Raw genomic sequence first — 27,496 nt, 5'->3', positions numbered from 1 at the left:
TCTAAGAAGAAAAGGAAATGGAAAGGGGACACAGAGGCAGGTTTGTGAAGTCCTTTCAGCTGAAAACTAAACAGTCATAGCTGATTAATTAACCTTTTTAAAAGGGATCTGGGGAATTAAAAGAAAGGCCTTCATAAAAGATGAGAGAAAGTATTCTATTCCATTTTTTTATTTAGATTTGTTTATTGTTTTGTCCTTTTAAGTTGACAGACATTTGTACTTTTAAAGGCAGCAATGAGCTTTAAAATTTATCTCTCTACCAAAATGTACGCAGAGCAATGATTGTGTTCATGCTCATCTATGGTTGTGAGCTGAGAAGTGGTGATATTTGTACTACAAGACACATGAGCTTTCTGAGAAATGCACTAAGCACTAGCAGGTTTTACTTACTCACTAATTCTCACTGCATTACCATAGGAAATTACCGGAATAAAGATTTCCTGGACGTTATGACTCCAAAAGAATGCAGCCAGATTTTCTCAGGTACAGAATGACTTCACAAACTTTTCAGAGGATTTATTATTTTTTACTGCTTTTAACCTGCTGATGATAGACAATCCTTGGAGTGAAGTGGGTGGGCAGGTGGAACAGAATATGCATTCAAAGAGACACAACAGAACTGGTCATGTCACATCTGCCTCGTTATCATCTTTACCTCTGAAGCATCTGATCTCTGATGTATGTTCTAGATGGAGCATCTCAGTGCTAAATGAAATGGTATTTTAGTAAACATCATAACAGAATCAATGTCTGTATCAATTCTCATAGTCATAGCGATCATCTCATAAGCAACTGCCAACAGTTTTATGTTAGCTGGGAGCCTGTCACGGTCTTGCGTTCAAATGAAAGCAATTAGCTGTTTGTAGGCATTCAGTTTGCAAGCTGTCACATAACAATTCGTACCATTGACGTTAATGAAACCTGCCTTGTAAAAACAATTTTGATAGCAGACCCTCAGCTGTCATCCCACCTTTTCCATAAAGCTCATGCAGTTTGTGTCATGCCACTAACATGATGACCTCAGGTATCATGAAGTTAACTGAATTATGAAAAAAACCCCTAGATCATAAGCAAAGATGTTACAGCCCTAGGTTGTACTTCCATATTCCTTAATCAGATGAGATTCTCATTAACTCAGCTCTAGGGCTTAGATACTGCATCAGGTCTCAATGCTGCTTTTGCTGTATTAGCAATCATGTGAAATATCTGAATCTCCATCCAATTGTTTCTGTTTCATTGACTTCTATCATTTTAATAATAAAACTGGAGGTAGGTAGTTCTTAATGTGTGTTTTACAGTATTACTTTTGTGTTCAATTAAGTCCGGAGCTGAAAGGAATAAAGGGGAGTGTAAACATACTCATCCATTTTAGTACCAAAACTACAGTTCAGAGTGTCTTCCCTGAGTGGCTGCTTAAGCTTGTGGATGCTTCATCTTTCGCTGATGTCCCACAGTTGTTTCACTCTGAGCTGCTAGTGGGCAAACATAGACTGGCTATTTCTTGAAAACATGAGAATAAACTTCCAGTGTATTGAATACAAGTGGTCTTGATAGTCCACAAATAATAGATTTTAATGACTGAGTCAACCCATCATACTAAAAAGAAGAAAATTCATGCTTACTCTTCTGTAGTATATAAATGAACAATGCCATTGTTAAAATTCATTCCTCTTTAATAAGATACAGCATACTTCCTCATAGAACATGCATTAATCAAAAAGGATATTTAATGCCAAACAAGGATTTTTAAAAGTCCAAAAAGCTTGTTCTATATGCAACCTGAAACTTCAGCAAGTTTATGCTTTTTGATGCAAAAAGAAAAAAAAAAAACAACCCCCAAACCCAACAACTTTTAGGCATAACATTAATTCTTACATTAGCCTTTACAGTAGGGGAATAGAAGGAAACGTCTGTTTCCCGATAACATTATGATTTGTAGTGGTAGAAGGCAAAATATTAGAAGTAATGGCAGGTAATTGTTATGCTCCAAGGGAAAGTCTGGAGAATAGAAAGGGCTGGTTCACTAAAAAGCAGTTCTACATAGCAGACTAAGGCTTTCACTGAGGAGGAGAGGAGGGAAGACAAGGCATGAGAGCTGTAGCTTCATAAAGATATGTGTTTCTTCAGGTCAAAACAAATGCAAAAACTGTACATATACAGCAGGAGAGGAAGGCAGGCAAGCAACACAAACTATCATTCAGGCTGCCTTTAGAAAGAAAAAGATTTAGTCTTAAAAATCACTAGTTGGAAACTAGTGTAATAAAATCAGAAAGTCCTATATGGGAAAAGGTTAAATAGGCATGTGAGTGAACAAGGAAGGAAGGACAGTAGGTGGCAATAAAGGGAGGGTGAAGAAAGTGGCTAAAATACTAGCCTCATCTGAATCTCTTCTACAAGAAAAAGTTGTGATTTGACACAATAGCAAAGTTTTCCTGGCTGTATGCGACAGACTGACTGACGTCTACAGTCAGGAAGTTGAGGTCATTGGCAATTGCAAGCAGAAGTGTTAGAGTCACCACAGAGGTTTCTATACCTTGCTACATAATGTAACAATGTGGAAAGTACTTGTGGAAAATACTTTTGGTAAATCACTAGAAAGCTTAAAGATGATCACCGTCCTGAGAAAAGACAAGCACAAACAGGTGGCCCTGATGGCTAACCTCCTAGAAGAGTAAGTCAAATGGACCATTAATTTTACGACAGTCATATCTGAAAAGTCAAAATGTCCATGGGGAGCAGAAGCATAAACCTACACAAAAGCATTGTCATTGTCTTCAAATATAAAGAAAGCAAGAGATTAGAATTTATCAGAAGCAAGTAAACAATCTGAAAATCTGTGACAAAATTGCTTTCTTATTTGGGAGAGCAGCTTTATTGCATCCATTCCTGCCTACATGCATGACCCTCACATGGGTTATTATTGTGGCAAACAGTATGATTTCCAAAGAATGCAATTTTATTCATTCTGAAATTGCTATGTGAAATCATAGAAGCATTCAGTTAGTTTTGCTTATGTGGAAACTTAAAATACTATTGATCCAGGTTTATTTCACTTATATAAGCATGGGTTACAGAGATTCACACTTTTGTGTAAAGTATAACACTGTCTTGAATATTTTTTCCCATCATTTTGCCAGCATCATTTTGTTTTACCAGATTTTCTTGTCCTTATGTTTCTTTTTCAGGGACCATTATTCTTGACTACAGCGGCCCATAAGCTTAGCTTGATAGGCATTTTAGAACTGTGAATTAATTACAGTCCAGGTCTACAAAACCTCTTCTTTTTTTTTTTTTGTTTGTTTGTTTCTTTCCTTTCAACTCATTTTCTGTGTTTTTCTTTTCTATTCCTTTCAGAAGAATCTTAAAATTACAACTAAAGTATCAGTTTCTTGCTTTCAAAGGTATTCAAAATTTATTTTTTAAATACAAAACTGAGCTAAAACCAAAGTTAAATTTTACGTAAAAAATGTATTAGTTCACTTTACAAAAAATTGCAGACACAAGGGGAATGAATACCGTGTGTGCTGCATTAGGCTTTGCTCAGAAGTAAGCGAGAACTCTTGCTTAAAAAACTTCAGATGTGTAACAATATCGCCAATCTCAATAGGTTCAATTTCTTTTAAACCCAGTCTATGAGAATAGCATAGTCTCACAGAACTGCTTACTCCTTAACATAATTGTGGTCCTTAATAATGAACGTGTTTTTCTTTGTTCCATATTATAGAAATCTTAAACTGTAAAAATAGTTGTATATGGACTTTGAAGCTGAATTCTTGAACTCTATGTGAAGCAACTTTGTTAGTTCTGCTGGAATACAGGCGAGAACTACTCTTTCACCAACAGAATGCACTGAATGACTCAGACTAATTGTGCATCCACAATTATATGAACAAGCGTAGTGATCCAGATGATGGCTTTAACAGATGCTGAACAGAAGGCTTAGCTCTTCTGATTAGAAAATATGCAAAGCACTGATTGATTGTTTTTTCCTTTTACATGCCTGACAGCACTGCATAGTTTTATTTTAGTTATGATTACTGGACAGGGACATAGGACAAGACACTCTATAGAAATCTTGTGTTGGAACTAGAGATTATAAGATTAACTGAATGTATAGATTTAATATCTGAGTAAAATTTATTAAGAGTATATTACTCATGCCAAGTATGCCTGTGGGATAAGTGAATAGTTCAGATTGGGTGGTGATAACTGGCAGGTAGAGTTCATCGGAAGCATATGGAAAAGTCCTCAAGTATTTGAAATTCCCCATTCCAGGAAGAAATATCCAATGGTATTTATAGAATTCACATATCTGCTTGCTAGCCAGTTTTGAGAAACCACACTTAAGCATCTGCATAACCTGCTTCCAGTCAAGAAAGCTTCTATTGGTGTCCAAAACCTAACCCTAAAGAAAAACAGATTAAGTGTAAGCAGAAATGGGGAGCTGCTGGGGAAGCAGAATGTCTCCAGGAGTCCTGCACCTCCAGTAGACGCTTGGAGACATCGAAGGATATCTAGGAGACAGGTAGCAAAGCAGCTGGAAAGGATTCCTGTGGGCTAAAATTGTATCTTACATTTCTTAATTTTAATATTTTCCTTGCCCATGTTGCTGTTAAAAGAGTTACCTCAAGGACACAATTATCTATTTTACTGTTAAGCTTCTTAAATGCCAAGAGAGATAAGAAATAACTGTAAAAAAAAATCTGGGTGTGAAAGCTGGTGCTGTCAGATCCCAGCTTTCTTAGGTGTACAAACTAACAACCATCTGCAGCAGCTAAGGGGTCCAGGGGGGATTATAATAGACAGCAATTAAGAGATTAGAAACTTTTAAATATTTTGTTTAATCTTGTTCATGGGCAATTTATATTTACCTATTCTTGTTCCAGCATTGTCCTTCGGCTTAAATTGTTCTCATTACTGTTACTCACTCTCCATTGCTCTTTCTGCCTTCCTAGCCTTCTCTACCTTCTAAATAAATGGGCTCTGTTATCATATATGTAATGATGTAAACTATTAGAAAAGGACAAGAGTGCTTAAAAATAATGGCCTAATGTTTAAACTTGTTAAGTGGCCATTAAACTTGTTCATCTGCTCAAACAGCAAATGAATGTCAATAGAAGGACAAGAAAATAATAATAAAAAAAGAATTATTGAGTCCTCCAAAACCTATGAAGGAGCACTGATCCATACTACACAATTAAAGACTTGCGGAGAATCCAAGTAAATTACCCTAATGATGAACAAGAAAACTCCGGGGTGTAATAACTTATAACCAAATTGCCTTGGAAATCTCATGTAATTTTTGAGAAAAACATTAGTATTACCACTCAGTTACTTAATTTCCATTATGTGAATGTGTAAAGAGAGAGAGAAAAAAAGTGTGAGATCATTCAAGAACAGTAGGTTAGAAGCTAACTTAAATATGGTAAACTAAATAAATCTCTTTAGAAAATATGCATCTTAAAGGCTTCTAATCACTATTGCATCACACCTAATATCAGCTACTAGCAGCAACCTAAGTAAAGTATGACAATATTGTACAAACTTATCAGGTAGGCATTTAACAAGGGAAACTGGCTCTGTGAATAAATCCACATTATCAAATACTACCAACTGACTGCAATCCTGAGAACAGATTTGTGGGTATTACTGTTCACAAGACAGGAGCTAAGGGGAGGCATTTGAAAAGCTTATGCAGCTACAAATAACTGTTCAAGCATTCATGTCAGGGTTCAAAGAGACGTTGGTAAGTGAGAGACTTCTGAGTTTCAGGAGTGCCTGGTGTGGACAATATTTTATATTGTGAAAGAAGACTGTGATGGAAAAAAACCAGAGCATCAACACGAAGAATTAACATTATTAGGCCAGGCTTATGCTCAGGTTCATGCCTCCAGTGCAGCAGTGAAAACTCACCTTTTGAACTCCCCAGGACACCTGCCTGGCCTGAGGTAGGTACTATTTCTTAGATGGTAGCTACTATTTCCTAGATGGTATCTCCTGGCTATATTTTATATATATATATATATATATAAATATATATATATATTTAAAATAATTTGGCTATAATATTAGTTCTGCCTTTGCTTGGTACAGATGGAAGGCAGGTAAGGCCTAGGAAAACAGTAATAGACTTTGCTTGTGTTTGACTGAAGTCTATTATCAATACTGTGGATCAGACAAGTGAATCAGTTGGCAGGAGAATATGTGAACTGAACTGAGGTAACTATTTGTACTCGATGAGTTGTGGACACAAGATATCTTGAGCAACTTTGTTTTAAGCATTTGGAGAGAGACTATTGAAACCATGTTAGGCATTGACACTGGCTTACACCACTGCAAAATAAGTTCCTTGACGAAATTTTGTCCTAGCTACTGTTGGAAAAAAACAACCCAAAACCACAGGCTCTGAGGACTTGAACTAAATTATGTATTAATAAGGCTTCTATTTTCAGTACATTAGACAAGGTACAGTTGGGGTTTTTCCCACATGCATCACCATTTTGCATTCCTCTAACATGATGGATAACATTCCTTTCAACATATTTTATAGAGTGAATGGAAGAATCGATATTGGCAGGAGCTTAAGCTTTAATAGTAGTATGAAGATTAGTACTACATTTATCTCATTAATACAGTGAAGAGGAAACTCCTTAATGCAGTTTGTGAAACCTAACTCACCTGGACTTTTTTTCCCTCCCATTTTATAGAAATAGAAGAGAATAAGCAAGCAAACATACTTGAAATGGTAATAATGTTTTGGTTGGAACCGCTGGTTAAAGCACAACTCCTTTTTGGGGGGCTTGATAGCAATATGATTACTGATCAGTAGCAACCCCTTGAGGGAAAAGGCTTCAGATCTGTGCCCCATCTCCAAAGTCTTTGGGTATATCTGCTGTATTTTGAGGGGAGATGAAAGCTGAGGGAACCTGCATGGACCTTGCCCATGGCTAATGTAGCAGACCTTGGGTGAACAAGCTCTGCAGAGGTTTTGCAAAGGCAAGTTCCCTGTCAAACACAGATATCACAGCTCTGCATGGCAGATGGAAAGGACCCGAAGAAAAGGATAAAATAGGCTGGGACCATGTGTGTATTGTTAGGGTTTCAGTGCATCTTGTTCACATGAGAACAGGCATGCAGCCCAACGGTGCCCCTTAGGTAGATTTTGGGCCTGCCTCTCTTTGCCAGTGTTGCTCTTTCCCGTAATGTCATTGAGTAGCTTAGGTTCTGCCAGGGCACTGTGACCAGACCCATCATGTCTGCAGCACCTCATCGCCCTACACTCCTCTCTGGAAATGGCAGAGCTTTCATCTTTATCTGTACTGGCCCCATGCTCAGCCTTGTGCTGCATTGCTCCTGCAGCTGCGTGATGAATTGCTGCCTTCCCACTCTCATATATCCTCTGTCCCAGGCATGGTGCTCCTCCTAGTGCTCCCCCCGCCCTGGTCCCCAGGGCCTCTCTGGCTCCTGTGCCGGCTCCAGCCTCCCCAGGCACTCCTGGCACTAGGGCTGGGAGCTCCATGCCTGAAGCCATCACATCTTCCTCTTTCAACCTCCTTTCCCTGCTTTGTGCGCATTCCCTGGGACTATCTGTATAGAGGTCAGTCCTTCAGAATAGAATAGAACAGAATAGAAAGTGTGTATATATATATATACACACATAGAATCATAGCATCATAGAATCATAGAAGTGTTTAGGTTGGAAAAGACCTTCAAGGTCATCAAGTCCAACTGTTCACCTAGCACTGCTAAGTCCACCACTAAACCACATCCCTAAGCATCACACCTACACGTCTTTTAAATACCTCCAGGGATAGGGACTCAACCACTTCCCCGGGCAGCCTGTTCCAGTGCCTGACTACCCTTTCAGTGAAGAAATTTTTCCTAATAGCCAATCTAAACTTCCCCTGGCAAAAATTAAGCCATTTCCTCTTGTCCTATCATTTGTTACATGGGAGAAGAGACCGACCCCGACCTTGCTACAACCTCCTTTCACATAGTTGTAGAGAGCGATGTCTTCCCCATCTCCTCCAGGCTAAACTCCCTCAGCCTCTCCTCATAAGACTTGTGCTCTAGACCCTTCACCAGCTTTGTTGACCTACTTTCGACACGTTCCAGCACCTCAATGTCTTTCTTGTACAGGGGGACAATCACTTCCCTAGTCCTGCTGGCCACAATATTCCTGATACAAGCCAGGATGCCATTGGCCCTCTGGGCCACCTGAGCACACTGCTGGCTCATGTTCAGGCAGCTGTCAACAAATACCCCCAGGTCCTTTTCTGCCAAGCAGTTCTCCGGCCACTCTTCCCCGACCCAAGTGCAGGACCCAGCACTGAGCCTTGTTGAATCTCATACAGTTGGCCCTGGCCCATCGTCCAGTCTGTCCAGGTCCCTCTGTAGGGCCTTCCTACCCTCCAGCAGATCGACACTTCCACCCAACTTGGTGTCATCTGCAAACTTACTGAGGGTGCACTCAATCCCCTCATCCAGATCATTGATAAAGATATTAAACAGAACTGGCCCCAATACTGAGCCCTGGGGAACACCACTTGTGACTGGCCGCCAACTGGGTTTAACTCCATTCACCACCACTCTTTGGGCACGGCCATCCAGCCAGTGTTTTACCCAGCAAAGAGTACGCTTGTCCAAGCCGTGAGCAGCCAGTTTCTCCAGGAGAATGCTGTGGGAAATGGTGTCAAAGGCTTTACTGAAGTCCAAGTAGACAACATCCACAGCCTTTCCCTCATCCACTAAGCGGATCACCTTGTCACAGAAGGAGATCAGGCTGGTCAAGCAGGACCCGTGTTTCATAAACCCATGCTGACTGGGCCTGATCCCCTGGTTGTCCTGTACGTGCCATGTGATGGCACTCAGGATGATCTGTTCCATAAACTTCCCTGGCACCGAGGTCAGGCTGACAGGCCTGTAGTTCCCCGGATCCTCCTTCTGGCCCTTCGTGTAGATGGGCATCACATTTGCTAACCTCCATATATACATACATACAAGTATATACATACATATAAATATATACATACATATATATGCATATATATACACACACACATATGCATATATATACACACACACTCACATATACATATATATACATATATATGTATATTAATGATTAAAGGGCTTCAAGGCAGGGGCAGTGGGAGCAGCTGTTCCTTTGCAAAAGAATATAAAACTATGACTGGAACCCTGCTATGCCCACCTATCCATGTTACAGTTTCCTGTAAGAGTCAAATTGGGATATGAGGCCACCTATTCGTACACAAACCAGAAGTGATGAAGCCAGAAACTCTCTAGCTTTGTTTTTAACAAGGATAGGAACCAGCACAGAGTAAAGTTACCTTCCTTGTTTCAAAGTTGTTTTCATGTGGGAAGTAATGGGGAATAAACACATCTGTGCTTAATCTTCTGCAAAGAAACCCACAGAGTACCTTGTGCTTTGCAGAAAGCAAGTGTGGCAGTTTCTTTACTGAGCTCCCAGTTTTCACATTTTGCTTTCCAAACTTTCCTCACGCATGTGACTGAAACAGAAAGGAGGCTATGTGCACACACGTGTGGCTGGTTTCCAACATCAGTCTTTCTTGGATGACATTTGCAAAGGTTTTGAAATTGGGTTGTACTGACTCGACTCATTTCTCCTTGATGCCTGCTTTGTTCCAGCAGCACAGGTGTGCGTATAAATAACAGTTTGTATCCCTTGACAACTTCCTGAATTAGAGCAGCACTTGTGGTCAATCACAGCAGAAAGAGTAGTGTGGAAACACTTTGGCCCAGCAGGCACAATCATGCCATTTGTTGACTAGTAAAGTGGGTGCTTGTGTCACAAGTGATGGTTTTCAGTGATGTCCCTTTGCTTGCTATAATCACTATCAGGTTTTCTGCTGTGCTTTAGAAAGATGGTCCATCTGCTGCATTATCTCTTGACAGCTCTAATCTCTCAAAGGGAGAAAATGCAGGTAAGAAAAACAGAGTTAGGTGACTTAAATGCTTCTGAGCTGGGATTCAGGTAAGCCTTTAAAAGATGGTTTCTCCTTTTCCTTCTTTTTTTCCTTTGCTAACCTTGACTTCTTGTGGCTTCAGGAAGAAGTCAGATCTGTAGCTCTTGCTGCTTTTCTATCTCTAAGTGGCCAGTTCTCCACCAACAGCACCTGGAAACTTGTCTGTTTATTCCTACAGGAATCAATAAGGAGATCCTTCTGCAATACTGCAGGCAATCAACCTGGAATTCCTTTTCTGTTGTAGGTATATAGAACTGATAAAACATATATGATATTCAGCTAGAAAGGATTCAGAGTTTCCATATTTTGCATCTATCTGTCTCTTCTGCTCTAGCACTCATCATATTTGTTGAATAAATAATACGCTGTGGATTTCATCTCAAGACCAATGTTAAAATGTGCTATAGACACAGAAAAAGCAAATTAGTCAGAAAGATAGGTTTTATGGATTAATCTAATTACGGGTAACTATAGTAAATTACCAATTAATAGGTTAACTACCAAATTGGAAAATTAATATAATTGTCATTGCTACCTTTTATTGTTTTGTCCAGCAAATGCATAGAGAAACTTAGAGGTCCTCACTTTTCCCAAGAAATTTTTCTGTTTGAATGGAATGGTATGGGTGAAGGGAGCTGCGTGGACTTCCATGAGATGTACAAAATTCTGTAACTTCCTAACCAATGCTGGGTTTTAAAAAAATGAGAGAAACTTCTAACATTTCAGCAGTCTAACTCCCTCATATGTAGTTAGAAAGGTTGTCATTTGAATATTATTAACTTTGCTGACTAGCACTATGATAAAGTTCCTTGCTTCCTGTGGTTCTGTTTTATTTAACTAAACTACTCTCCATTTTTCTTACCTATGTGTTGATTTTAATGCAGCAAGACAGCTCAATCAGTCAGGGATGTGTTGTGTTTTAACGTTTGTCACTAAGGGAGTGGGCTAATATCTAAATTTGCTTCCCTTCATTGCTTTGACCCAGTCATGTAGAGACTTGCTGAAAAATGTCTGTATTCACATTTCTGTTGTCCCATAAAATTAAGAAAATTGAATCGAAGATAAACTACTTTGTATAAATTCCAAAATCAATGTGAGAAGATTTCAAGGAGCATCTGATTTTATATTGTATTATGGAATAGAAATACAATGGAACAAGCCGAGCCTACGTAATTATGCAACACAAAAATTGCCTGCAGAATTGTCTCCTCTTGGTGATATGTTGTAGCAATTTGCCACAAACCCAGATCTTTCAAAGGCAATGACTGCTCTAGAATCTCCTTGTCTGCTCCTTGTCCGTCTTAGTGATGGTCCCTTTCAGGATACCACCATTGTACCCTGAAGCATGCTTTGGATCTTACTACAAGATAAACAAGTAGCTAAGTATTAGTTTACCCAGGTCTGCATTCTAGTTTATAATAGTTGTTACCTTAGAGCGATAAATAAATGTGTAACATATGACCATGGGTTATATATATGAAGACACATTAATATAATGTCCATTAAGAAATCTTATATTTATTTGTAAATTGCCTTTCAGGAAACTGATGTTTATTTTCTTTTATCCTGATTTACAGAAGCCTTGCCACAATAAAATGCTGTATTCTGTATAGTAAATACATTTCAAGCCTGCACAGCAAGAACTTTAATTTAAGTGAAAATACCATTTTCCTTTAAGTTTTATTTTATACAGGATTTCTTTTTTATTCTGTATGCAAATACTGAGCCCATTAGACTAACTTAATTCACCCTGAGTGAATACTACAGAGTCGTTTGTTCAAACAGTACCAAGCATGATAAAACAGAATTTAGTGGCCTCCATACACACATAGTTCAGACTCCTTTTTTTCTTAAATTATCATTTAATATCATTTAATAGATTAACCTATCTGTTGGGTTTTTTTCTGAACATGTTGGGGTCTATTTTGACAGAAAATAGAATGCTTTTAAGTTTATCAGCAATATCTGCTTTCAACGCAATTGAGAAACTGAGATTCAAAGAACCTCATTCCTAACACTTATTAGAGTCAGTAGTGGGAAACCACTTAGGTTCTGTTTTGAAGAAAATGTCACTTAGGTTTACATCAGTTTTAACAAATCTTATTAAAGAAGATAATGCTACAAAAACTGAAAAGATTTATCATAACTGAGAAGGAAAAACAAAACCGTAAAACCCTTAGTCAAACATACTGCCCTTTTAATAGACTGAATTAATATATTGAGTCATGACTCATTCTGAAATGAACTGATGCCTTTTAGTTACTAACCTCAGATGGGCAAGGATGTCTCTGCTGTTGCCAAGTGATGAGAATCTAGATGGTATGGTTCATCTTCTACTCAGTAAAGATCTGGTAGGGGTCTGGAAAGGAGCATGAAGAAATTAAATGGAGAAACAGAACAGGAAGAGAAAGAGAGAGAGAAAGAGAGGAAAAAATACAGCCTGCAGAAGAGATGAAGAAAGAGCATTCCTTCATGCCTGGCTTCGTCTTTGTTTTTCTATATCAAATATAGAGTACATTCCTGTTGCAAGAATGCCCTTCTGGAGTCACTCTAGAAAAAAATCACTAGCTGGACTAAAAGGTGAGTATTGACAGAACTTCAGTTTAGTGAATAAAAAGTACAGGTTACAGCAATAACAGAAAGAATGATCTTAATCAAAAACATGAAATTTCTGTCTCTGTTCCAGCTTTTGTGCATTTTAAATGGCACAAAAATATATATGAATAGCCTTGTGATGCTTATGTTCTCCAGTATTTCTGTGCTTCCATTGAACACTGGTTCTGATACCATAACTGTTCCTTCTCAGTCTTGTCTTGGGGGGGGAGATGTTAAGCATATTCATGCATAGCTGTATAGGATAGGAAAATAGTGCTTTTTTGTTCAGATAGAATATTTTCTATTTAATAAACAGGTGTCTAATTTTAATACCTCACAGTATCTGCTTTCTGATCAAAATGTTTTTTCACAGTTTCTTTGTTCTCTTGAATCTTAGTTGTTTGCAGCTTTTTGCTTTTTTGAAAGCTGCAAACATTCAAACTGACAATTCAAGTTAGGTTGTTAATTTTATTTCACCATTATTTGAATAGGAGTTACAGTAAGTAGATTTAAACAAGCAGCAAAAGTAGTGCAAAATTATCTCCACTGTGTTTCAGATTTGAAAGGGACCCTTCCGTAGTCACAAGGTTGATGGTTGTAAAAAATGAACAGCGCAAAACATAATTTTAAATTCTCATAGAACTGAAGTCTGCAAAGAATTTCGGGGGCACCTATATGCAAGGCACTATGTAATAATGCTCATATGAATCACTTAACACTTCCCATTTGTAGAAGTCCAAGCAATCTTACAAACGTGTAACTATCGTCACCTCTGTCTATACAAATTTGCTCATATTCACTGTGACTATATGACACAGCAAGGATCAGGCTGTAAGATTTGGTTGTACTGTGCTACTAGAAACTTTCCAGCTGAATGTTAAAAAAGATGCTGAGCTATTTACCAGGATGGCAACAGTAAATATTGTGTGTGAAATTCTGCTGCTGTCAGTGATGATGATAAGACTCCCACTGACTTAAATAAGGCTAGATTTCACTTCTCCTACACTTCATTTTCAATTAGAGTCTATATGGAGAGCTTTAATGTGACTAGCAATTAAGACCTTAAGGGGGCTATGCAGACATTTAAAGCAGCTTTTCCTGTTGGCGTCTTTAAAGTTTTATAGGGCTATGCTTCTTCATTGTTATAAACTCTTCTGAATCTTTCCTGGGAAGAGGGGAAGGAAGGCAGAGAATTGGGGGGAGAGAGAGCAAGACACTAGGCTTGGGTTTGTTTATTTGCTTTTTTCTTTAAACTTCTTCTCTTAAACTACTTAGGTGGTGGTGAGTCACAGTTCTGTATATAGCTTTTTTGAAAAAGCTGTTTTTTAAAAAATGAACTTCCTGCAGATTTGGGTCTCGTGTAGGAAAATTTGATTTCCTCTGGTATCGTTGGAGCATGTACAACATCAGTAATCATATAACCCTTCTGAACCTTTTGAGACTGTCTTTTTTATTATCTAAAAATAGTGGCATCTTCAATTGACCTTTTTTCTTGAATTACTCTTTAGATGTTTAGTGTTATTCTCTGTTTTTCTCTGAACAGCGGGACAATCTGCAGTCTAGTGCCAATCAACATGGCCTGCCCTCAGGAAGCAGCAGCAGCAGCAGAGACCGCAGTTTTGCACTTGTTTACTTGGTCTTCCATGCATCTGCAAATTCCTCCTCCTCCCACTCCTTTTAATGCAATTTTTCTTGTTTCTCTGGGGCTCTCAGAAGTAACCTGTACACGAGCTTTCCCCCGGCGCAAAGAGAAGGTGATTAATGGGAGGGAAGGTTGTCTTCTCTGAGAGTGAAGACTTTTTCTAGGTAAGCTTAGGAGAACTCTCATAAATGAGCAAGAAAAAGCTCATTTGTAGGTGACCTGAAACTTACGCAGAAAAGAGAAGTTAGATTTCTTGCCTCAGTAGATAAAGAACTTACAATAACTTCAGTGGGCTGTAGGTTAGTCCTTAGTCTGTATTTAGCTCATTTAATAGAATCGGAAAGGTCTCATAAACGAAATCACAACTAAATTGTAGAAAGATCTCTGCAGTAACTGTAAACACTCATTTCAAACAGTGTGCAACAAGCAGATTTGTCATTGTTCATTTAACTTTATGAAATCTCTCTACCATAATGTCCTGCACCAAGTAAATAAAACACTGACCTCCCAAACCAGGACATTCTTCAAACATTTCCCATCTCGCATTTTTTATTAAATACTTTGCACTTGTAAAAATGTCATGGTATAAGATGAAAAGCTTTTTCTTCATCTAAATATCTAATCTATACAATTAGTTTATGATGAGCAGTTTGTTTTATTTTGTTTTTTTCCTGGAGGAAGAATCAGTTGGTTGTATTGTTGCTATTCTCAAACTGGTTTTGCTGATAAATATTAAATTATCCCTTCTCTCCCACTTTTTTGCAAACCTGTCAGAGATTAAACAGATATACAGGAGATGGCAGAAGCAGCACACAAAATTTGGATGGTGTGCTTGGCACCCTTTAAAACACTTGGTGGAGCAGATGAGAGTTTAAAGAGAGCATCCTAATTAGTATTAGTCAGGGACAGATGCAGAAGAACTTTGAAAACTGGAAATAGAGGAAATCATTAGGAAACTTGGGCTAAAGAAATGGAATTCTAACTCTCATCTGGGCAAAATTCTCCATGGAAGCCAAAGTCTGCATTGTAGTATGCACAAAGTTTTACTGTTAACATGTAAAAAAGCCATATGTCATCTCTCTCCAAACTTAATTGTAACAACCTTCTTTAGAACAATGAGGCTTTGAACATAATAGAAATGGAAACACAAATATATTGCGTCTTTTCAAGAAACCAAGCTGGCATTGCAGTTATGCCTTTGAGACAACCTTAGTTTGATATTTTGTTCCCATGCTGTATATTCCTGAAATTGAGACTCTTGCTTTCACTTGAAAACTGCACAGAATACCTCTGGGAATGCAGTGGTCAACTGGAAATTTGTCAATATTAAGCATTATGGGCATTGTTTCAAATAGCAGTAGGGGTATTATTTTAAAAACACTGACAGAATACCTCATAGCAGAGGAGACAGTTTAGGACAAAGAAATCCATGGGTTTTTGACAGGTAATGAAACAAAATCCATACATAAATGAAGAAAGCACCTAATGATATATAGGAGGTGGTAAGACGCTCATACAAAGAGGGAAGGGGGAAGTTCAGGCAAAGTCCATGGTGATGTTACAAGTGGATAAGGGACGGCAGTTAAGGATAATAAGGCCACATTCATACCTAATGTATTATGCAAAAGGAGTCCAGTGGAAGAAATTCATAGCAGGGTCATGGTCATAGCCAAAAAATGGGCTATTAAGTGAGCATTTAAAGTCATTCAAGTATCTGCAGTTTTATTGTAAGTTAAAACATGGCTTTTGGGCAGTGGAATTCAAGAGTGCATGTGGGAAACTTATTTCTTGACTACCAGAGTCAACACAATTTTATTCAGAAACAACATTTGCTTCCTTTCTTTCATTGTAAGAGAAAGTAGGAAACTTCTCTGACTTTTCTATTATTTCTCTGGTATTTATGTTCCTGTTTCATAAAGAAACCAAATTGCCTGTTGATGGGTTTGGTGTGTGCTTCACTTCTTTGTCATCAGTCAGTGAGTCAGTAACCAGTAAATACATTTTGACTGAAAAGTCCTAGTTTCTTTCAAGAAGAATTCCATTAATAGCTCCTGCAAAACTAGCCAGGTGACTATATTATTTCACAGGACAGTGGGTCATCATTGAAGTCAGCCTTTGAAGCTTCTGTTGAATTCTTTTGACTCAAATTGCTTTCAAAGGCCATACTTTTGTGCAAAACTTATTCTCCCCCTTCAGGTTTGCTTTTTCCCTGCAGACCTTCCAGAGAAGCACCTTCACTTCTGATGTGAAACCTATGCTACCCTCTGACTTTCTCTATTATCTTCTCTTTTGTGCTGTTAGTTGCTTTGGAAGTGAAAAAAAAATAAACTGATCTCTTGATAGAAACTGGAAAGTTTAGTGGGTAGTTAATGGAAAGAAATTACTTGGTTTTGATGCAAGATATCTATCTTGTGTTAACAGGCTTAACTTGGTGTGTTCGGTCTCTTGAACTGAAAGCTGTATAAAAGGTAATTATGGTATTCTTACAAAATACTCATGAGACTGGGATGCCTTGATGCCAAGTATTTTGACAGGATACTTTGTGATGCCTAGGTAATTTTTATAAGGAACACAGAACTCCAGCTGTTGTTTCAAATATACGATGGGTTTAAAGGCAATGAATGAAGTTTAGCCAGAAAAATAAAGTGCCTCAAATGTATTGGGGATATACACAGAGGAGTGTAAAATACACATAAAATAAAATAAGAGTATGCTTAAGGGGCAGTTTGATGCTTATCCATGCAGCATGTTTTCCTCTCTATCCATCCTCTTAGGTATGTTAAAACAATTGGCTAGCACAAAGATTGTTGTGTTTCAGAATGCTTATTTTTGGCATCAAAAACATTAATACTGTCTTGATTGTTGCTGAAGTTGGTGGCTTTCTGTGACTCATTGTGATTGTGTCAAAGCAGAAATAACATGCATTAATCCTCTTATCTAATCTGACAGTCAACAGCTCTCTTTGTTTGCTCCACCAGCTACCACAGTCCTTGGCCTTGCTTATAAATCTTCTGTTCTTGAACACTTATCTGTTTTCCAGGCATTGTTTTTCAGCAGGTATCTGCAAGGGCTCAGTTGTCCCTGAAACTTCATCGCTTCTCTGCTGTTCCTTCAAATACCCATTCTTCTTCAGCTCTATCCCTATGTTTCAGAGCACGTGGAAATTGAAGATGTCAGGTGATAATCCTTTTCTATGACTAGCTTGCATCTACTCAAGGACAACACACATCTTTAAATTTTTGGGTTGCTTCCACTGCTGCCTCAGTTTCCATCATAGCCTTTACTTCCTTGCATTACTTGTCACAACGCCCTTTCCTGTTTATTGCTCTGTTCTCTGGCTCCTCCAGTTGCTCTGCTCATCAGACTAATTTCAAATAATGCTACTTATGAAATATCATTCTTTATTTGATTAAACACTGTGTAATCAAAATCACAGGCTTTGGACAAAATTAGTGGTATGACGATTGACTTAGGTTTTTTTAGTAGAAAGGATTTAACAGGAAATAAATAATTTTCATAAAGTCAATCACATAAAACAGGAAACCAGTTCATGCTAAATAGCTAGTGATAAAGCAGTATCTGCAAGACAGCTAACAAAGAAATAAAGAGTTTGTTACGTATCACAAAGCACTGGGCAAGATGTGGCTGTTAGCACTAGTTTTATTTCTCCTGAAGGCAGTCTAGTGTCAAATGCCACAGAAACTGGCCCTGGCTGCCTGTGAATCTCCACTGCTGGTTGTGGCCATGGTCATGTTCAATATCCAGCCCTCGCTCAACAGGGGAAGTGTTGAACAGTAGTTTTACAAGGCAGTAGAGCACAGCCCTCACTGGTGCTAGGTACTAGCTGTGAAATAAGGGTAACCAAGAGCATGCAGGTTTAAAATCCTCACCTACATGCACAAAGTTTGCTTGTACTCACTAGGGTTTTAATATTCTGTTTTCTTTTTGATTTAAATCACTTGAGGAAATACTTCAAAGACATAAATAGCTGTTAGGTATAAAATTTATTAAAAATCCGTGGGAATCATGCTCCTTCTTTTTATTTGCATATTTTGAATCTTCCCTTTTTTGTGTGTCCATAATAGTATGTTAAAACTTTAGTCTGAAGAACAGCATAAGGACAGAAGAAATGGTAGCAAAAATAGAATTGTAGTACCTCTGCAAATCTGAACTAAGCTCAAACTTCAGTTACATGACATATGCAATATTTATATAATAAATTTAATGTACTAATAAACTTCTTCCACTGTATCATTATTAAGAATTACAGAATAAACTACTGACAAAATGAAGCTCTGATAACTAATTTTTAATTACTTTATGTGACCGTTGTCTAATAGAATAAGTTCTGAGCTAATTTGTGTGTGTGCTTAGATGTTCAAGGGAAATCAACAGCTAACTCAATGTATTTAAATTTTAGTACGTAGTTTAAATGCCTTCACAAAAAATCCTTTGCCTATGGGGAAAAATAACTGACTTGTATTTTTTGATTAACTAACATAAACACAATGGAATTTTAGCTGCAGAAAGGATAATGCAAGTCACTTGAGCTTGAAAGAATAAAATTATCATCAACATAAAGTTGTGTCCTTCCCACTCACTGTACTCTCTCATGTGGTTTGACCTGCTGCTTTCCTCTGCTTTTTTAAAAAATTGTGCTTTAAAATAGTCTACTTCTAGCCAGCTGTAATATTTGAAACCAGCACCAATAAGACACTACAGGTTTAAGTTTCCATATGTGAAGGTGCTTTTCTTAGTATTGAGGTTATGACAGCATATTACTTGTCCAAGTATATTAATGACCACTGGTAACAAAACAGCAAATGCTTCCCATACAGAATATAATTTATACGCAAAACATAGTACATTATAAGAAACCAAAGTGGAAGATCAAATAGCCCTAACATTAAATTCTTCCTTTTTTACTTGATCATAGCCTAAGTGAGGCACCTCAGCTCCTTCTGTGATCAACAGAGAGAAAAGAGCATCTGAGAGTGTTCATAGTATGTGAAATGAATCATCTTCTGGAGGTGTCTTTGAGGTGATGTAGCTTAGATTGGCAGTTTAACTTTTAGATGGCTGCAATGAATTGAAATTTGTCCCACGCTCACTAAACAGGCTGTGTACAGGAAATCCCAAAGGGTTTCAGTGACAAGATTTGTCTTAGTCTTAGTCTACTCAAATATAGCCTAAACTTGACGTGACTGTTATATCATCATTAGCATCAAAGAAAGATGTTTGAAGGTCAGACTGAGGTCTCAAAGAGACTTGGGCACAGAGATGCCTCACCTGAATGCCAAATACGCTTGGGTAGAGTAAGCCTTTACCTGTGGCAAAGGGCAGGCAACAGGGAAGCACGCCTGAATGTACTCGCTAACAGTGCCGAGGGACCCGAACACATCGTTCAAGCGGAACATACACACCTGCAACCACTGTGGCAATGACGTGGCATTTCTCCAAACCAGTGAAGGAAGGCTGACACCTAAAACCTGCCAATGCAGAACAGACACCTAACCTGGGCCTTAGATCCCTGGGGCAACAGTTGGTCACTGGGACCAGCACTTTCCACCTGAACCAGAGCTGGGCTTGCTGCTGCACACTAATGAAAAATTGATACTGCTGATTGGAGCTGCATTGGTTTCTCTTGATGTAGCATATCTGCTTCAAACTTGCTTTTGTCTTTAGGTCTATGGATACTTGAATAGTTTTAATTCTGATAAGACTTCTGAATTGCTTTTTTTACTGCCTTATATTCTCCCCTGTATTTGCAGATAAAAGAGACTTTAACATGAAGTATAGGAAAACATTTTTTAAAGTAAAAAGAAAAATGTTGTCCATCTTAACCTTAGTCTGAATATCTGAACATGTAAGAATCAGGAAATAATGCACCATCTGAATTTGAATATTCTACTCATTAGTTCTTGTCAGCTCAGTTACCATGAAGTCTGTAATTAACACCTCCTCTCCTTCAATAAAATGGGACTGCTGACTTCTTTCATCAGCAGGTTTGTATGCTTGTTATTTAGCACTTGCTATATTGTGTCACCACAAAATAAAAAGTACTCAGAGGATGGCTTCTCCCACACCTATTGGTAGAAATGAACATTAAACATATTGAAAAGTAGCTTCCTTTTTCTTTTTTTAGCTGTCTAAAGCAGTCAAAATGATGCAATTTGAGCTAGTTCAGGCAGTTATTTCTCCTACTGAAATTAGTGGGCCTATAAGAAAGAGCTCCTCCGGCTTTGGGGTGCACAATCTAACTCTCTGCATGTCACTAACACCCCTAATAAATTAAGTAAAAATCCATCAGTATTCATCTACTTCAAGTACATGTAATTGAAAATGCAACTTTCTTTCCCCCTTTACAAGGATCTTGGAAATAAGAAAGGTGAATGAATAGGTCGAAGGAGCTCTTCATAACAATATTGCAAAGTTGTGACCAGGTTAGCCATTTAAATTGTTACGGTCCATTTCTACCATCATACCCACAAAGAGGGCAATAGATATAGAATCATAGAATCATTGAGGTTGGAAAAGACCCTTAAGATCATCGAGTCCAACCGTTCACGTAGCACTGCCAAGTCCACCACTAAACCATGTCCTCGAGCACCACGTCTACCCTTCTTCTAAATACCTCCAGGGATGGAGACTCAACCATTTCCCTGGGCAGCCTGTTCCAATGCTTGACCACCCTTTCGGTGAAGAAGTTTTTCCTAATATCCAACCTAAACTTCCCCTGGCGCAGCTTGAGGCCATTTCCTCTCGTCCTATTGTGTGTTACTAGGGAGAAGAAACCGACCCCCACCTCACTACAACCTCCTTTCAGGTAGTTGTAGAGAGCCATAAGGTCTCCCCTCAGCCTCCTCTTCTCCAGGCTAAACAACCCCAGATATCTTAGTTAAAAAATCCTCTCAGTTACATACATAAATGGCATATTTTCTCATTGCGCTCATCTCTGCTGGAAATGGCTGGTTGATGCCTGCTGGCCATACATGTCGCTCTGCTGCTGCTGCTTAATTTTCCACAAACTCAGCTTTAATTCTGCCTTATTCAGCTGTAGCCATTCTGATGACAACAGAACTCTGTTCTTAACTGAGCATGGGGATGCAGAGACAACCCTGGCATGTGCACTGTGCAACAGCTCTGGGTGCTTCACATCGACCCATTCCTGTTGGTGGGTAGTGTTGACTATTTAAAAGTTGACAGCAGTTAAACATTTTTGCCCTTTGAACTAGGAAGGAGAAATCATGTCAAGAATTGACATAATTGACTTAGTGACCTTATCCTAATGTCAAAAGTGGAATATGCATGGGAGATACTATTATTTTTCCTCTTCAAAAAGAAATTAAATGAAAAGCAGAGCCCATAGGCCCAGTAGACACTCTTTGCAGTGGCCTGGTTGTCAAATGTGTATTTTTGGCCCAAGCTGTACAGAAGAAGAGGGCAAGGACAAGCCTGGGTGGCTGTCAGGCTGCATAGAAATATTTCGTTCTTTACACCAAGATCTGTGTCAGAGTTGCTACACCACTGTTATATGTTCATTATAAACAGGATTTTCTTCTGTTGATCTGTATAGAGTCATCAATTCGTGGGTGGAGGCTCAAAGAGAGGCTTGTATTTCCCTTGCTTGTTGCTGTGAATTTTAAATAGGAACACAACATTGACGCAGAAATGACTGTTTATATGAATCTTTTTCATACATATAGGAACATATACATTCTCGAAAAGATCCATCATCTTGGCTGCACCTTGAATTTAAGAAATACTTACAGATATTATGGCTGGAGGTAGGACAACTGCCTGATATTCAGACAGCGTAAAGGCAATGCTGAGATAAATGAGGTAAACAGGCACATGTTCTGTAGAGCCTCTAGTAAGAATTATGTCTTTGCATGGTCTTAAAGAGGAGGGGAGAAAGTGTGGAAGCAGCCCAGGCCTTTTACTTCCTCTCCTAGGGAAATGTTTAGGACACCTGCAGGACCCAGTGCAGACTAGGTTAGCAAAAAAATCCCAAACCCCACAACCTTGTTTTCTGAAGAGACAGAATAACCTGCTGGCCGGTTACCATTGGCCATGAAAACATGGTTTTTGTATTCATGCCCATCCTCCTTGCTCCTGCCCCAAGAACAGTAGTGTGGGTTTTACTTCCACTGAGCCTCAAACAATATCAACGAACCCGTCTATCGTCTAGTTCTGTTTTCTGTGGTGACAAGAAGACACTTGCACACAGCTACAAGGAAGTATGTTTTAGTGTAATGTCTTTTTCAGCCCCATTATAACATTATACTGAGATCATGGTTATATTCTTCTCGGCTTTTCATCTTATATTCTTAATGATTTTGTAGTCTTGGGAATTCCTTGTCCAGTCTCTTCCAAGTTGGTGAGGAGCAAGTAGCCCATCCACTCTGCCAAAAAGCTTAACGGGAAGCCGTGTGATCACGTATATCCATACCAGAAAATAGGGCCTGTCATGTGGCCCTGAGGGCAAGTAGTGTAGTGCAGCTTGCCATAGCTAAACTCCCTTCCCTGATCCAAACAGGCCAGCTCTGTCCAAATCGCATACTGGAAATAATCTCTGGCTCATGCTGTTTCTCAGACCTTTCCTGGGCATTGTCTGATAGTTGCGACAGCCCTAAAACTAGCCCTGCCATGCCTGGAAGTCTGCTAGGAATGAAACGGTACGGATGATAGGAACAGTGCTGAGCTGGTGTCCTGACCCTGTTATTTTAGCAATTTGCACATGCCTTAGGGCCTCCTGCATGTCCTTTGCTTTGTTTTGCCTCCAGGCTGCCCCATAATATTGGCTGATTCAATGCCTTTCTGAAAGGATATGTGCAGAGCAGATGTATCTCTGATTTTACTATTTTAAACCTCTAATTTTCTCTTTTTTTCTTATTATTTGTTGTCTCATAAGTCATTTAGTTTAGTCCCGTTGTTCCTCACAAACCAAGAGATTTTTTATTTCCTACTGGTCTTCAATCCATTGGTCAGAGGTGCATGATTAGAGAAAGAGTGTTGAAGTACTATGCATGGATAAAGGGATCTTTTTTTCTAGAAAATCCTTCCAGCTTCTGGTTATTCAAGGATATTTTATGTTGGAAATAGCAATGATTTTAATGCTCAGCAATGGACTTATCTTCCATTTATTTCCTTGCTTGAATTTCATTATAATCTGTCCTAATATGTCCCGTCAATGAGTTCTATGTTTTATTATACATTGTGCAGGAAAAAAATAATTCTTTTTAGCTATAAATCTGCTCGTTCATCATCTCATTAGTTGTCCCCAAGATATTGTGACAAATAGTGAACTATCCATCCCTACTCACTTCCTCCAAATGTCCTCTGCTGTTTGTGATTTTCCGGATCTTTATCATAATCTTCTTGTCACCTTTAGCCAATGAGTTTTATTTTTTTAGTAACTCTTCAAGCTCTCTCACATCTTCAGACATTATTTTTGCCCTTTTGATTAATTTTTTTGATATAGATGATCAGGATTGTACTGAATCTTTAAGATGTGTGTGAACCACCACAAACTGGCAGAAAATAATGACATTTCTGTTTTGTCCTCAGTGCTTAATTGTTCTAAAAATCAGCTTACCTGTTTTTGATATTTATTGAGGATTTGACCTTCCTCCACTCGACCTCTAGAATACAATCACTTTCTAATTATTTTAATTCTTCATTTTTGTACATGGGAGTTATGAAAAAATGTTCTACTTTGTTTTCTTTTTTTTTCAGTTCTACTGGGATTTTTAGTCATCACTTGCTCAGATGCTTCTCCCAGCTGAAAGCCGAGGATGATATTTTTTGGTGCTTCAGGATAAGGTTGCATTTATTGTAGTACTTTGAGAAATAGTCACAGCATGTCCTGAAGGACTCTACTTAGTTAACAGCAAAATTCAGATTTCACTCCCTAGGTTTCACAAGTCTGGGGAATAACATTTGAGCATTGTTTGAGATGGTTTAATTATTTGACTTCTTTGTTATCTTTTAGAATCCTCAAGCGGACCATTCAAATGATTTTGAAACTGAACTGCATCTATTTTCTTGTAATGTAAGTGCATCACATATTATAGACCAAAACCTAGTATGTACTACATTTTTTTTTTAATAGCTCTCATCTCTTTCTTTCTTATTTTAATATATAAAATTGTAACTATTTTCTTTGGCTTTGTATGCAAATGCTGGACCTCCTGCCAAGAACTGAAAAGATTTCACAATGGATGTAGAAGAAAGAAATGCCTCAAGCAAGTCTTTTGGGTGGTTTTCTTTTCCTCTCCCATGTTTACAAAGAACTATGCAATATCCAATGGAGTGAAATTACCCTTTGCATTATATTTAGTAGGATATGTCTTAGTAACAATTATTCTTAAACCTACCTGCATATTTCTTCATTTTAATAAACTCTGTTGAGGTGTATATGGTATGTGGCACAATTGATAATTACGAGTTTGTGATGAATTTAAATGGTTGCAGTTCAGTTCCTTAACTTTCGGCACTCCCATGAGCAGAATGCTGTACTCACAATCTCCTGCAGGTACAGCATGCCAGTATAGCTTGGTTTACACACTGTAATCGTTCAGATGAGAGCAGGCTTGAAAGAACTAAATTGTAAACACAGGTATTGCAAGTAAACCCAAACATGGTGATGCTTAATCAAACCTGATCTGATTATATTAAAACTTTGTTTTTAAATTCCAAGACTTACATCCTGTATGGCTAGAAAGATAGGGAGTTTGTTTTGAAGAAACTAAAAGGATATAGTCTAGGTCATGCTAAAGTTGTCAGAAATGTCATTTGTGTCCATATCATACTAAAGATGAAGATTTACTTATTCCAAGTGATAAGTTGTCAACTCATACTCTGAGCCAGGCAGGTGGAGAGCTTTTGAAGGATCTACCTTAGGCCTTCTCTGCTCATATAACAGAGCCCCTTGAGAGATGCAAAGGCTTTTCTAATGCCAGTCATTTCAAAACTCAGATGAAGTAACCGTTCATTTGAATCATGAATTAATAGAGGTCACTTTACCTTTCTCAGTACAAACAGGTCCTGCTGCAAAAAGGGGTAACGAGCTAAGCACAGTTATCCTGCCCATGCTTTTTAAGAAGGAAGAGGAACACAAAGCAAATGGGGAGCTGTGAGCAGCAGTAGCTCTAAGAGTCATAGTTAAGTGGAGCCCCTTCTGCTAGACTACCTCTTCAAATCGTGTTCCCATTTAATGTTCCTTGACAATAGCTGTCTGCTGGAGATTGGCCTTAGCTTGCTTGGAAGCATTTGTGACTGTGAGACTGGAGTAACTGGGGATTCATGCAGGGATTTTTTGCTAGGCTGGGCTCCTATTACTCTATCTCTTTTTGGCTAAATGCTGTCTACTTTGGTAACAACTTCTGCTGGATGAAGTTCACAGCATGCAGCTGATTTCTCAGTACCTAAGTGATACTGAGACCAGCACACTGTACTTCCTTTAATAAAATTTAATTTTCATTGGCAATGAAACTATGTAGACAAAATGAAGGAATCACTTTTCTAAAAACTTTTTAGATATGTCCTAATGGAAAGATTAAATTATACTAATTTCCACTTTGTCTCAGCCCAAGTTCCCCAAAGGGACTTACTTATCTGGTTGCTATAGCAGGATCAAAAGCCATCCCTGTGTGCCTCCAGCCTGTCGCAAGAGCAGAGTTCGGAAGACGGCGTGTGAAGAAGACTGGAATTAGCCAAGACAGGAAATTTCAAGGACAGTATGTCTGGGACATTTATTGACCAGTCACTTGCTGATAGAAGGTGCCTTCTGCACTCTGGATAGTGCTGAAAATATCTTCTCTTTCATAAAAACCTAAAACCTGTTGGTTTTTTTTTTTCCCCAAAATATATCAGGAAGAATTCCCTCTTCCCTAGTAATATATAAGTGGCCTAGTATTTAAAACCATCATCCAGAAGTGAGAAGATTTCTCTCCTTGGCCCAAAAGTATTCAGGCCCACGTTTTCCACTTTCCAGTTACAGCTGTTGCTGTAGGGAGAGTAGTCAGTTGCAGAGGACAGAGTTGGCTGCTGAAGCCTTGCCACTTCTCCCTGCACGGACCCAGGATCTATGGGGAAGGGCTAGCACTACAGAAAGAATTTGGAAGCCAGGGAGTCAGTTTACAGGCAGAACATTTGCATTCCAGCCGTTTTTTGCTGGAGAACAGGCTTGACATGTGCTTGAGGAGAGGTGAGGGCAGTGGTAGCTTGGGGTGCAGCCCAGCTCGTCCAACACCACTGCACCACTCACCCTGAGGCACTCGCAGTGGCAGAACCACCCTTGCAGCATCCTGCTACTTTCCTCCCAAAAGAAACAGCCGTGCCCTTGTCAAGAGGTCCCAAAGGCCAAGAAGATGGTTTGAGCTTGTTCCTGGTAGGAAAGGACTGCTAGGAGAAGGGGGACGACTGTTCTTAAACCCTGGAAAAGCACAAAAGGAGTAAGCTGAGTAAAGGAGGGAAGAAAGAACATCCCTTGCCTTCATCTCTCCCCAAACCACATCCATAATCTGCTACAGAAATCTCTCTCTGAAACTATCCAGACTCCTCTCTCCTACCCAGACCTCTGGAGATGCCTGGACCCTTCTGACTCCTGCCTCTTGCTCAGCATCCTACACAGGTCTCCTCTGCCATCCTGCTTTTAAGGGAGCCATCTGCCCTGCCAATTCTCCCCCTCCTCACCCCAAACTGCTCAAAACATCCTCTACCTCTCTCATCCCTCTCTTTGCCACCCACATACAAATATGCTCCTTCCAGTGCCCCTCCTTCCTCCAGTCTTGTTGTATTCTCAGCAGAAATGAACAACAATTGTAGATTTAGGTATTTTCAAACTAGGAAGTGACTTTGTCAGATATATATGCAACACTTTAACTGTCCTTCATATGATTTGCAAACAATTTTTAAACAGTATGTCAGTTTTTGTTTTGCTTTATAAATCCTGGTATAGGCTTATTAGTTTGTACTCCATTCAGAAAAAGCCTCATAAAAAAATGTAAAGTGACTAAAAAAGAAGACAAAAGTATGATAATAATTGAGAAATAAGTGCAAAGCAACACTTGGGTGAAACACTTGGGTGAAACACTATGGGTGAAAACCTTAATGTTATATTATTTTTTTATTATTATTATTATTATATTATTATTATTTTATATTATTAGTTTGTCTTGAACCAGTAATGAACCTCAAAGTCAGTTTAAACTAATTCTAGTTGAATTTCCTATATGATGCAGTTGTC

The 27,496-nt window shown here is 38.7% G+C and overlaps 1 long non-coding RNA gene across 1 annotated transcript; it reads left to right on the top strand.

Moving 5' to 3' along the window:
* Nucleotides 1-10,144: 10,144 nt before the first annotated feature.
* Nucleotides 10,145-14,327, top strand: LOC148053450 (uncharacterized). The gene is made up of 3 exons (XR_015708108.1): nucleotides 10,145-10,247; nucleotides 12,519-12,587; nucleotides 14,146-14,327. It is a non-coding gene; the product is annotated as an uncharacterized LOC148053450 (long non-coding RNA).
* The last annotated feature ends 13,169 nt before the right edge of the window (nucleotides 14,328-27,496 follow it).

The sequence above is a fragment of the Nipponia nippon genome, unplaced genomic scaffold, assembly GCF_047370975.1.
Source record: "Nipponia nippon isolate SJK-2023a ecotype South Korea unplaced genomic scaffold, ASM4737097v1 scaffold_4, whole genome shotgun sequence".
Classification (NCBI taxonomy): Eukaryota; Metazoa; Chordata; class Aves; order Pelecaniformes; family Threskiornithidae; genus Nipponia; species Nipponia nippon.
This window is presented reverse-complemented; position numbering and strand designations above follow the sequence as displayed.